At 42.1% G+C, this 12,586-nt stretch overlaps 1 long non-coding RNA gene across 1 annotated transcript; it reads right to left on the bottom strand.

Annotated features, from left to right (window-relative positions):
* Positions 1-347: 347 nt before the first annotated feature.
* LOC117098091 lies at positions 348-12,070 on the bottom strand. Its single transcript, XR_004443172.1, has 4 exons — positions 12,059-12,070; positions 7,630-7,636; positions 7,295-7,300; positions 348-449 (listed from the first exon to the last, which is right to left on the bottom strand). It is a non-coding gene; the product is annotated as an uncharacterized LOC117098091 (long non-coding RNA).
* Positions 12,071-12,586: the final 516 nt, after the last annotated feature.

Genomic DNA, 12,586 nt, shown 5'->3' with positions numbered 1-12,586 from the left:
GAGACCAGCCTGGCCAACATGATGAAACCCTGTCTCTACTAAAAATGCAAAAATTAGCTGGGCATGGTGACAGGTGTCAGTAATCCCAGCCACTTGGGAGGCTGGAGAATCACTTGAACCTGGTAGGTGGAGGTTGCAGTGAGCCAAGATCATGCCACTGCACTCCAGCCTGAGTGACAGAGACTCTCTCCAAAAAAAAAAAGAGGTTTCCAAACTTCATGCATTGGTACACTTTCATTTTTGCCATTTCTATGTAGCACCTCTACTATTATTTACTCAATATTATCTTTAAATATCCTCATCCCATATCACCTCACACCCATTATGATGGCCATAATTAAAAAGAACAGAAAATAACAAGTGTTGGCGAGGATGTGAAGAATTGGAACTTTTGTGCACAGTTGGTGGGAATGAAAATGGTGCAGCTGCTATAGAAAACGGCATGGAAACTCGTCAAAAAGTTAAAAATAGAAATACCATATGATCCAGAAATTCCATTTCTGGGTATATCCCCCCAAAATTTGAAAGCAGGATTTCAAATAAATATTTGCACACCCATGTTCATTGCAGTGTTATTCACAATAATCAAGAGGTGAAAGCAGCCCAAATGCCCATTGACGGATGAAAGGATACTGAAAATCTGATATCTACGTACAGTGGAATGTTATTCAGCCTTTAAAAAGAGGGAAATTCAGCCAGGTGCAGTGGTTCACGCCCATAATCCCAGCACTTTGAGAGGCTGAGGTGGGCCAATTGCTGGAGCTCAGGAGTTTGAGACCAGCCTGGGCAACATGGCGAGACCATGTCTACAAAAATATGCCAAAAAAAAAAAAAAAAGCCAGGCATGGGGGTGTGCACCTATAGTACCAGCTACTCGGGAGGCTGAGGTGGGAGTATCACTTGAGCCTGGGGAGCAGAAGTTGCAGTGAACCGAGATGATACCACTGCACTCCAGCCTGGGTGACAGCGTGAAAGCCTGTCTTAAAAAAAAAAAAAAAGCGAGAGAGAGAAAGGGAAATCCTGTGGCGTGCTGTACCATAGACAAACTTTGAGGACTTTATGCGATTAGCCTGTCACAAAAGGACAAATACCGAACAATTCCACTCCAATGAGGTATCTAAAGTAGTCAAACTCCTAGTACAGGAAGTAGAATTGTGGTTGCCAAGGACTGGAGGTATTTAGTGTTTAATGGGTCTAGAGTTTCCGTTTTGCAAGATGAAATACTTCTGCAGATGTATTGCACAACAACGTGAATATACTTAACACAACCGAACTGTACACTATAAAATGGTGAAGACGGTAAGCACAATGTCATGTCATTTTCAGCACAATGATAAAAAGAAGAAAAGTCCTCATCCTAGGCAATAATAACCCATTTTATGTATTAAGATGTCTAGTTCTAGATGTTGTCTTTTATTTTTTTAAGAGACAGGTTCTCACTATGTTGCCCAGGCTGGTCTGGAACTCCTGGACTCAAGCAATTCTCCCACCTTAGTCTCCCAAAGTGCTGGGATTACAAGTGTGAGCCATCACACCCAGCCGAGTTCTATATATTTTCTTATCTGCATTAACGTAAATGTTTAATTGTTAAATAAGAAAATGCTTTTTTTCCATCCACGACTGAAAATCGTTTTGTGTAAACATTGACCTTTGAACCTCCTGTTTCTTCAATGCCTAGCATCTGAGGTCTGACAAGAGAAGGGGCTTAGAACCACTCCCAGCCTTCAAGGAGCTTGCAAGTACACTGAAGGGTGAAGACACTTTCCCACTGGAAGGACAGCGGGAAAGGCTTAAAAGAAACCTGTCTGTTCCTTGAAGGCCAGCTCTGTGTGTTCAGTGCTCTCTCCCAAGTCCCCAGCACATGCCTTGCCCACAGTGGGGTCTCAACAGATATTTGCTAGATTCTATCAAATCAAGGAAAATACTAAATAGGCCCAGCGCAGTGGCTCACGCCTGTAATCCCAGCACTTTGAGAGGTCGAGGCGGGTGGGCTGCTTGAGCTCAGGAGTTTGAGACCAGCCTGGGCAACATGGTGAAACCCCATCTCTACAAAAAATTACAAAAATTAGTTAGGCATGGTGACTCACACCTGTAGTCCCTGCTACTTTGTGGGCTGAGGCAGGGGCATTGCTTGAGCCCAGGAAACGGAGGTTGCAGCCAGCTCTGATTGTGCCACTGCACTTCAGCCTGGGTGACAAAGTGAGACTTTGTCTCCAAAAAAAAAAAAGAGAGAGAGAGAGAGAGAAAATATACAAAATAAGCCGCACAAACCAGCGGGGTACCAGGCCAGGGCTCCCAACTTGAGGTTTGTGGATAGAATTCAGAGGGTCCCTAAACTTGCCTGGGAAAATAGAAACATCCTCATTTTCTCTGATTTCTAACTGAAATTTAGCATTTCCTTCCATTATAAATGGAGGCAACAAACCACAGTAGTATTTGCAATATCTGTGACTCTTGTCACCCATATAAATCACGATATTTTCATATCTCATTACAATCATAGCAGACATCTCATTATCTTGTACGTGTGCATCACTAATTGGAATTACATAGTTATGTCACCACTAAATCTTGTTATTTGATGCATTAGTAAAGATTTACATATTACTTAGACACAAATTTGGTGAGTTTTTTTATATTTTGATAACCATATTTTAGTATAATTGGTTTCCTTTGTAATTCTACGCACTTTACTTTTTGCATAGATAAATAATTTAAACAACATTATGAAGAACAGTCAATCAAATCTGGTACAGAATATTTCATAGCCTAAATAACCTTTTCCCAAAATTGAATGGACCAAAAATAAAAAGTGCTAATGGTTAAATATTGTTTTGGAATTAGAAAGAGTTATACATACAAAAAAGGAAATATGTGAATTTTGGGTCTTCATTTAAACAAACAAACTGCCAAAAGGAATCTTTAAGGCAATAGGGAAAATTTGAGTGTGATTAGTATGATGATACTTAAGCTATAGTTGTCTAATATGAAGATTACTAAGTGGAAGAAGTTAGATAATATGTTTACTAGCAGATTTATAATTGTAAACATATTTACCTATAGTTTGAGATAAAGGTCTGACACCAAGAAGATCTCAGTTTAAATAAGAGCATGCAAAAATGCTTTAAAAAAATAAGTAAGTTATATTGAGAACAAGTTATGTTATTCAGTTTGAGTTGAATAGAAGATCAATGTAAGTAGACATATTTAGATTTGTTGCCCAGAAAGCTAATGTAATTATCCATTAATAAACATATCTACTCCAAAAACAAAAAAAGAATATTGTTCTCAGAAGGAGGTCATGGACTCTGCCAGATGCCAAAAGGGTACATGTACCAAAAAAAGGTTAGGATCCAGCATGGGGTTAACTCAGTGGATAACTGACTGGGTCTAAGAAGAAACAGACTGAACCAAGGACAAGCCCACTGGTACCACCTTTTAGGAGGCAAACACTAACTTACCATTGGAAAGAACAGTGAATTCACTGGTTCACATTTGTGTGCAGAAATCCCCTGACAACCACAGGACTCAATGTTCCTAAAAACATATGCTCATTGGCAAGATCAAGGTCTCAGAGGAAATTCGGTGTTGAGTACTAAGTGATCTCACATCTGCTGAGTTCAAAGCATGGACTCTGGAGCCAGACTCTCTCTGTTTGTATCCAAGCTCCACCAGTTAGGACCTGCGTGAATTTGGGTGAGTTAATTCCCCTCGATGTTTCTCAGTTTCCTTGTCTGTAAAACAGGAACCAAAGAGCCTAGTAGTGGCCGGCAGAATAATGTCCCTTCAGAGATGTCTGTGTCCTAATTCCTGGAACCTATGAATATGCTGGATTCTACAGCAAAAGGGAATCAAGGTTGCAGATGGAATCAAAGTTGACCGTAAAACCAGGAGGTTATGCATGTAGACCCAATGTAATCAAAAGAGTCTTTAAGTCTGGAAGAGGGAGGAAGAAGAGAATCAGAGAGAGATTTAAAGATGCTATGCTAATAGCTCTGAATATGGAGAAAGAGGCCACAAGCCAAGGAATGCAGGTGGTCTCTAGAATCTGGAAGAGACAAAGGTTCTCCCCAGAGCCTCTAGAAATAATGCAGCCCTGTCAACACCTTGATATTAACCAAGTGAGACCTCTTTGGGACTTCTGACCTCCAACACTGTAAGATAGTAATTTGGATTGTTCCAAGCCACTAAGTTTGTGGCAATTTGTTACAGCAGCAATAGGAAATGAATACACGATTTTAAAGATTTTTGTGAGGATCAATAAATGCATTCATTTATGTAAAGCCCTTAGAACAGTTCCTGGCACATAATTGGTGCAATATACCATTAATTTTATAGAAACGGTGAATAAAAATTAGAGAATTATTCACTTCCAAAATAAACTGGATCCACTCAAGTCAAAGCCTTGCTCTGTTTTGCAACCCTTAATGAATTCATGGATTGAGACATTATCATACAGCAGATAGATAACATCACAAATGAGGCTGGGTACAGTAGCTCATGCCTGTAGTCCCAGCAAATTAGGAGGCCAAGGTGGGAGGATCACTTGAGCTCAGGAGTTCCAGACCAGCCTAGGCAACACAGCGAGACCCCATCACTACAAATTAGTTTTTTAAAAAACGAATCGGGTATGTTAGTTCATGCCTGTGGTGCCAGCTACTCAGGAGGCTGAGGTAGGATGATTGCTTGAGCCTGCAAGGTCAAAGCTGCAGTGAGCCATGATCATGCCACTGCACTCCAGCCTGGGCAACTGAACAAGACCCCGTCTCAAAAATTAAATAAATAAACAAATAATAAAAAAATTTTAAAAAATAAAAACAAAATGGGAGATAACCAGACACCAGTTACCTCCTCATAGACAAACATAACAATCTACAAAGTGGTCTTGCTAAAAAAAAAAAAAGAAGAAGAAAAAAATCAGACCTAAATCTGATAAAAATTTATAGATCCAACTTATCAACTTACAGAAATACGGAAAAAGGGCCGGGCATGGTGGCTCACGCCTGTAATCCCAGCACTTTGGGAGGCCAAGGCGGGCGGATCCGGAGGTCAGGAGTTCGAGACCAGCCTGGCCAAGAGACTAGCCTGGCCAATAAGGTGAAACCCCGTCTCTACTAAAAATACAAAAATTAGCAGGGCGTGGTGGTGGGTGCCTGTAATCCCAGTTACTCAGGAGGCTGAGGCAGGAGAATTGCTTGAACCCAGGAGGCAGTGGTTGCAGTGAGCCAAAGATCACCCCATTGTACTCCAGCCTTGGTGACAGAGCGAGACTCCAGCTCAAACAAGGAAGGAAGGAAGGAAGGAAGGAAGGAAGGAAGGAAGGAAGGAAGAAAGAAAGGGAAAGAAAGGAAAGGAAAGGAAAGAAAGAAGGAAGATGAAGGAATGCACTAAAGGACACCACAGAGATGCAACTGGCAATGTCTAGACTGTGGAGGACTCTACAGCAGTGTTTCTCAAACTTTAATGCGCATACAAAATACCCAGGGACCTTGTGAAAATGTAGTTTCTAACCAGGAGGTCTGGGATGGGGCCTGAGATGCTGCATTTCTACTGAGTTCCCAGGTGATGCTGATGATCCTGGTTCACTGACCACATTTTGAATTATACAAGATTAATAACCTATTTTTCCAGCAATAAAAGAACTGAAGGGGAAACCTATAGATTAAAAGACACATGAGCCAATCACTGTGTGTAGGACTTTAGTTGGATTCTGATTCAAAGAAACTATCTTAAAAATGTATTAGGCAGAGTCGGAAGTGGAAGCTTATCCCTGTAATCCCAGCACTTTGGGAGGCCAAGGCAGCAGAACACTTGAAGCTAAGAGTTTCAAGACCATCCTGACCATATGGCAAAACCCTGTCTTTACTAAAAATACAAAAACTAGCCAGGTGTGGTGGCATGCACCTGTAATCCCAGCTACTGGGGAGGCTGAGGCACAAGAATGACTTGAACCCAGAAGGCAGAGGTTGCAGTGAGCCGAGATTGTGCCACTGCACTTCAGCCTGGGTGACAGAGTTTATTGCAGCACTATTTACAATAGCAAAGACTTGGAACCAACCCAAATGCCCATCAATGATAGACTAGATAAAGAAAATGTTGGCACAGGTACACTACAAAATACTATGCAGCCATGAAAAAGAATGAGTTTATGTCCTTTGCAGGGACATGGATGAAGCTGAAAACCATCATTCTCAGCAAACTAACACAGGAACAGAAAACTAAACACCACATATTCTCACTCATAAGTGGGAGTTGAACAACGAAAATACACGGACACAGGGAGGGGAACATCACACACCGTGGCCTATTGGGGGATGGGGGGTAAGGGGAGGGAGAGCATTAGGACAAATACCTAATGCATGCTCGGCTTAAAACCTAGATGACGGGTTGATAGGTGCAGCAAACCACCATGGCACGTGTAACAAACCCGCACATTCTGCACATGTATTCCAGAACTTAAACTAAAATGAGAATAAAAAACAAAGAAAAAAACGTATCAGGCAGTAAGTAATCTGAACAGTGACCGGATAGTTGATGTTGTAAGGAATTATTGTTCATGTTTTGGGTGCACTGATGGTATTTTGCCTGGGTTTTTAAGAGTTTATCTTTTCAAGATACACACTGTAATGTTTACAGATGAAATGTTAGTGACTGGAGTTAGCTTCAAAGTAATGTATGTGGGGAAAACAGGTAGAGGTATAAGCAAAACTGGGCATGAATTGGCCATTGTTGAAGTCAGGTAGTGAGTCCTGAGAATTCATTGTGCTATTCTTCTACTTTCATATACATTTGGAATTTCCCATCATAAAATTATTTTTAAGGTGTATTTTTTAAAATCTTCTCTGCTAGCTAGTTCTTCTCTTGAACCACATTCTTTAAATGTTCTCCCATGGCTCATAAGTTATAAATAAAGAGTCTGGGACTTTTAGCAGTCACAGACTGGAAATCTCATGTTTTTCATGCTGGCATTCCCTCTGGTTTCATTTTTGCAAGTCTCAGCAAAATACTCTGTGTACCCACCTAATTATCACAGCCCTTAAGGCACTTACCCCTTGACCCAGTCTTCTGTCTGTTACTGAGATGTTGCCGGCACCTGAAATGCTTTTCTGCGGAACCGCTCATAACCAGTCCTCTCTTCCCTTTTGTTCAATTGGCTCCACTCAGAGGGGCCTCCACTGACCACTCAATATGAGCAGACATCCCAGTGTCTCTCTGTGGCAATGCCTCATGGCACTCTCACCATCTGAGATGATCTTGTTCATTTATTCATCTGCTTTATTTTCTCCTTCTTCACACACTACTCCCTCATTCTCCCCTTTATAATGTATTCAACAGGAAGACAGGGACCTTGCCTGCTCATTGCTGCAGACTCAGAATGTAACACACTAGCAGACACAGCACAGAATGAGTGAGTAAATGAAAGCTATAGCTGTGTGCATAGCTCCATAGACTTAGAAAATCAATTGCATTCTTGCTAAGAGGCATATACACATCCATATATCTGGACCACGTTTGTAGTCTTTCTCACCAAATCAGGGACCAATGGAGCTGCACATCCCAGGCCAATAGAGCTCTATAACCCATTTCTTTCAAGAGAAGGGTAGCTCCCTATGAACTTTTATTGGACACCTGAGCTCTTGACTCACAATAATTGGTCACAGGAAGGTCTCTGTGCAGATCACAGATGGTGGGACTCAAAGTGTCTGTGGTCACAGATCCAAATGCACTACTCCCTTATTTAGAAGGCCCTCAATGCCCACCTAACTAACCCTATGCCAGGGTCTAATCAAAGTACCAGGTACTCCATTGAAAGTTGGGAGTTGAACTGGCCTATTGGAAAAGAAGGGTTTTCAGATAGAAGCTTCACTCCATATCTCAGCTTCATCAGCTATGGGCTAGTAAATGGTTATAGTGTCCTGGAGACTAAGGAACCTGGGTTTGAATCTCTGCTTCTCCTTTATTAGCTGTGTGACCTTAGCTAAGTGATATCACTTCTGTGATCCTCGGTGTCATTTATAAAATGGGAATAACAATAATGATATCTACCTTGTAGATTTGTTGTGAGAATTAAATGAGGTGATAGAAATAAATATTTCATCTAGTGCCTGGCATAGGACAAGCATAATAAAATTTACCTATTACTACTACTGCTGCTGCTACTGCTACCACTATCTTCTGATCTTGAAAGAGTCACTTAATTCCTCCAATTCTCAGTCGACTCTTATCTAAGAAGAAATAACAATGTCCAAATCCACAGAAAGTCTGGTGCTTCTCTCCCTTATTTGCTTGAGTTCTCTGCTCAGATATCACTTTTGCAAAGAGACCTTCCCTGATCAGTGTCCCCCTCCCACATAAAATAGTCCACATTCTCTCCATGTCATTACTCAGCTTGGTTTTTCCTCCTAGGACATATCTGCCTGACTTGTACTTACGTGTTTAATGTCTGTCTTGTCTTCCTTGTCAGAAAGTCAGCTCCAAGAGAGAAGAGGTTTTGTCCATTGTGTTTAATGCTTATTCCTGGAGCCCAGAACAATGTCTGGCATATAAAGCCACTCGATGAATATTTCTTGTAGAATGAATGAATGAAATTAGGTAACTTGGAACCATAATTGGCCAGTCCCTGAATTGCTGTTCAATAGATATTAGCTTCCTTCCTTCCTTCCTTCCTTGGCCAGAAGAAAGAACATTAAGTGAGAGGGAAATGCCTATCGGCCTCTTTTTTCCCTTTTTCTCCTCCAAGCATCATTCAAACAATCAAAACAAAAATGCAACAGCAGATGCCAAGAAGTCAGGTGCATCCTTCATCCCCAGTCAGTCTTTCCTGGCTCTGAAATGTTTGCAGGAGCAAGGAGCCCCGAGGCTCACTGCTTTAAATGAGTCCAGGCAGGATTTAGACATCTGCTCTGTAACCCCAATAAACGATGTCTGGCTAACCTTATGTAGGGGCACTGAGGGTTAGGGTTGAATGGCTTTTGGGGTCTCTGAAGTAGAAAGTCAATGGGTTTGATGTGTGGCCCCATTTATAGCACCTGAAACAGAACATCCATTACCAGGTTGGCTACCATCAAACCTCTCCTAATATAACAATACAAGCCATCTCTGAGCCTTGAAAACCTCTTTACAAAGCCAATGGTCAAAGAGTAGAACCGTCTTTTTCAACAGCAACCAGTGAAGATGATCATGTGACTCTCCTGTGGACAACCCTCCCCTGGCTTCTGATTCCACCAGGAATGAAGTCCAAACTCCTCTCCCAGGATCTCACCAGGTCAGCACAGCTGGGCCTCATGTGTCTCCTCACCATCTCAGACCATTCTCCTGTCTTGCTCTACTCCAACTGCATTCATCTCTGTGTTCCCATGCACGTGCCACCACACCTGGCTAATTTTTTTTTTCTTGGTAGAGACAGATTCTCAACATGTTGCTCAGGCTGATCTCAAATTCCTGGTCTCAAGCGATCATCATGCCTCAGCCTCCATATAAGTGCAAGAATTAAAGGCTTGAGCCACTGTGCCCAGCTGTGTTTTATTTTTATTTTATTACTATTATTATTATTTTGAGACAGAATTTCACTCTTGTTGCCTACGCTGCGGTACAATCTCAGCTCACTGCAACCTCCGCCTCCTGAGTTCAAGTCATTCTCCTGCCTCAGCCTCCCGAGAGTCTGGGATTACAGGCATTCATCACCACGTCCGGCTAATTTTGTATTTTTAGTAGAGACAGAGTTTCTCCATGTTGGTCAGGCTGGTCTCGAACTTCTGACCTCAGGTGATCTGCCCACCTTGGCCTCCCAAAGTGCTGAGATTACAGGCATGAGCCCGTGCCCGGCCTGTGTTTCATTTTTCTAAGACAAAAATATTCTGGAGATGGATGGTGGTGATGGTTGCCCAACAATATGAATGCACTTAATACCACTGAACTGTACACTTGAAAGTGATTCCAGTGGTAAATAGCATATTATTTGTGTTTTACACAAATAATATGTGTAAAACACAAAGAAATTCTGAAACATGTTACAACATGGATGAAACTTAAAGATACTATGCTAAGTGAAATAAGCCAGTCACAGAAAGACAAATATCACATGATTCCACTTATATGAGGTATCTAGAGCAGCTGAATTCGTAGAGAAAGAGAATAGAACAGGGGTTGCCCAGGGATAGGGAAATGGAGGGATGGGGAATTGGTATTTAATAAGGACAGAGTTTCAGTTTGAGATGATGAGAAGTTTCTGAAGATGGATGGTGGTGATGGTTGTAAAACAATGTGAATGTACTTAATGCCACTTAATTGTACACTTAAAATTGTACACTTAAAAATGGTTAAAATAGGCCGGGCGCGGTGGCTCAAGCCTGTAATCCTAGCACTTTGGGAGGCCGAGATGGGCGGATCACGAGGTCAGGAGATCGAGACCATCCTGGCTAACACGGTGAAACCTCGTCTCTACTAAAAATACAAAAACTAGCTGGGCGAGGTGGCAGGCGCCTGTAGTCCCAGCTACTTGGGAGGCTGAGGCAGGAGAATGGCATAAACCCGGGAGGTGGAGCTTGCAGTGAGCTGAGATCCGGCCACTGCACTCCAGCCCGGGCTACAGAGCGAGACTCCGCCTCAAAAAAAAAAAAATGGTTAAAATGGGCGGGGAGTGGTGGCTCACGCCTGTAATACCAGCACTTTGGGAGGCCAAGGTGGACGGATCACAAGGTCAGGAGATCGTGACCATCCTGGCTAACATACTGAAACCCCGTCTCTACTAAACTTACAAAAATTAGCTGGGCATGGTGGTGCATGCCTGTAATCCCAGCTACTCAGGAGGCTGAGGCAGAAGAATTGCTTAAATCCAGGAGGCGGAGGTTGCAGTGAGTCATGATGGCGCCACTGCACTCCAGCCTGGCAACAAAGTGAGACTCTGTCTAAAAAAAAAAAAAAAAAAAGGTTAATATGGGAAGCTTTATGTTACCTATATTTTTATCATGATAAAAAAAAAAAAATCACACTATCCCAGGCTGGGCACAGTGGCTCACACCTGTAATCCCAGCACTTTCGGAGGTCGAGGCAGGTGGGTCATTTTAGGCCAGAAGTTCAAGACCAGCCCGACCAACATGACAAAGCCCCATCTCTACTAAAAATATTTTTAAAAGCTAGTCAGATGTGGCAGTGCACACCTGTAATCCCAGCTACTCAGGAAGCTGAAGCAGGAGAATTGCTTGAACCCAGGAGGCAGAGGTTACAGTGAGCTGAGGCTGCGTCACTATACTCCAGCCTGGATAACAGAGCAAGAGACTCTGTCTCAAAAAAAAATTGTTTTAATCATGCTACCCAGCCCGGGCAACATAGTGAGACCCATCTCTACACAAAAATAAAACAATTAGCTAAAGGTATGCTACTCTCAGCTACTCAGGAGTTTGAAGTGGGAGGATTGCTGGAGCATGGGAGGCAGAGGTGGCAGTGAGCCAAAATCGTGCCACTGCACCCCAACCTGGGCAACAGAGTGAGATCCTATCTCAAAAATAAAAATCACACTACAAAAACAATTTTAAGAGGAGGGGTGTAGAGCATTTTATCCTAAGGCATGAGATAAACTAGCTCATTGATCCATTTTCTTTATTTGTCCTGGGTGATCTCTGAGCTTCATCTAATAAGAGTTAATATTTATGCCAGGCACCATTTAAGCACTTCGCCAGTATTTTCTTCATTTAATCCTCTCTACCATCCTACAAGATGGGGAGCCTAATCATCTCCATTTAAAGGATGAGAAAACAGAGGCCCAGAGAGGTTTAGTGACTTAACCTACAAAGTCTGACTCCAAAGTCTAGGAAATTTTCCAGACCACTTTTCCCACAAGACTTGACCTCACCCTTTGATATTCAAAACAGGCTCCTCAGATCCACATAAAATATTCTAAATTATAAGGAATATATAAGTCAGGTTAAGGATAATACACTTTTTTTTCTGTACTTACCCCATCTTTGTTGAAAAAGTGCTGTAACTGGCTTCAAGACCTGCAGGCTACATTGCTTAACACAGGTATACTAAGTTAAAGTTCAGCAAACTTCCATAAAACTCCATAAAAAATAATATTTGAGGCTTTGGGGGCAGACAGTATATGCTGCAACTACTTGACTCTCTGCCATTGCAGCACAGAAGCAGTCATAGACAAGAAGTAAAGGAATGCCCTTGGCTGTGTGCCAATAAAACTTGATTTACAACAACAGGCATTGGGTTTGCTGGCTCCTCAAAAGGTTAATATAGAATTGCCATATGACCCAGCAACTTGACTTTTGGGGCCGAAAACAATTACAAATAGGAGTTCAAACAAAAACTTGTACACAAATGTTCACAGCAGCCCTATTTATAATAGCTAAACGGTGGAGACAATCCAAAGATCAATCAACTGAAGAATGGATGCACAAAATGTGGCAGATGCGTCCAACAGAATAGTATTAAGCCATGAATAGGAAATATGGATGCATACTGCCAGGTGGATAAACCTGGAGAACAATATGCTAAATGAAAGAAGCAGACACAAAAGGCCACGTAGGCCAGGCATGGTGGCTCATGCCTGTGATCCCAGCACTTTGGGAGGCTAAGG

This window comes from Trachypithecus francoisi, unplaced genomic scaffold, assembly GCF_009764315.1.
Source record: "Trachypithecus francoisi isolate TF-2019V2 unplaced genomic scaffold, Tfra_2.0 Lachesis_group15, whole genome shotgun sequence".
Taxonomy (NCBI): domain Eukaryota; kingdom Metazoa; phylum Chordata; class Mammalia; order Primates; family Cercopithecidae; genus Trachypithecus; species Trachypithecus francoisi.
Note: the sequence above shows the minus strand (reverse complement) of the source record. Positions and strands in the feature narration are given on the sequence as shown.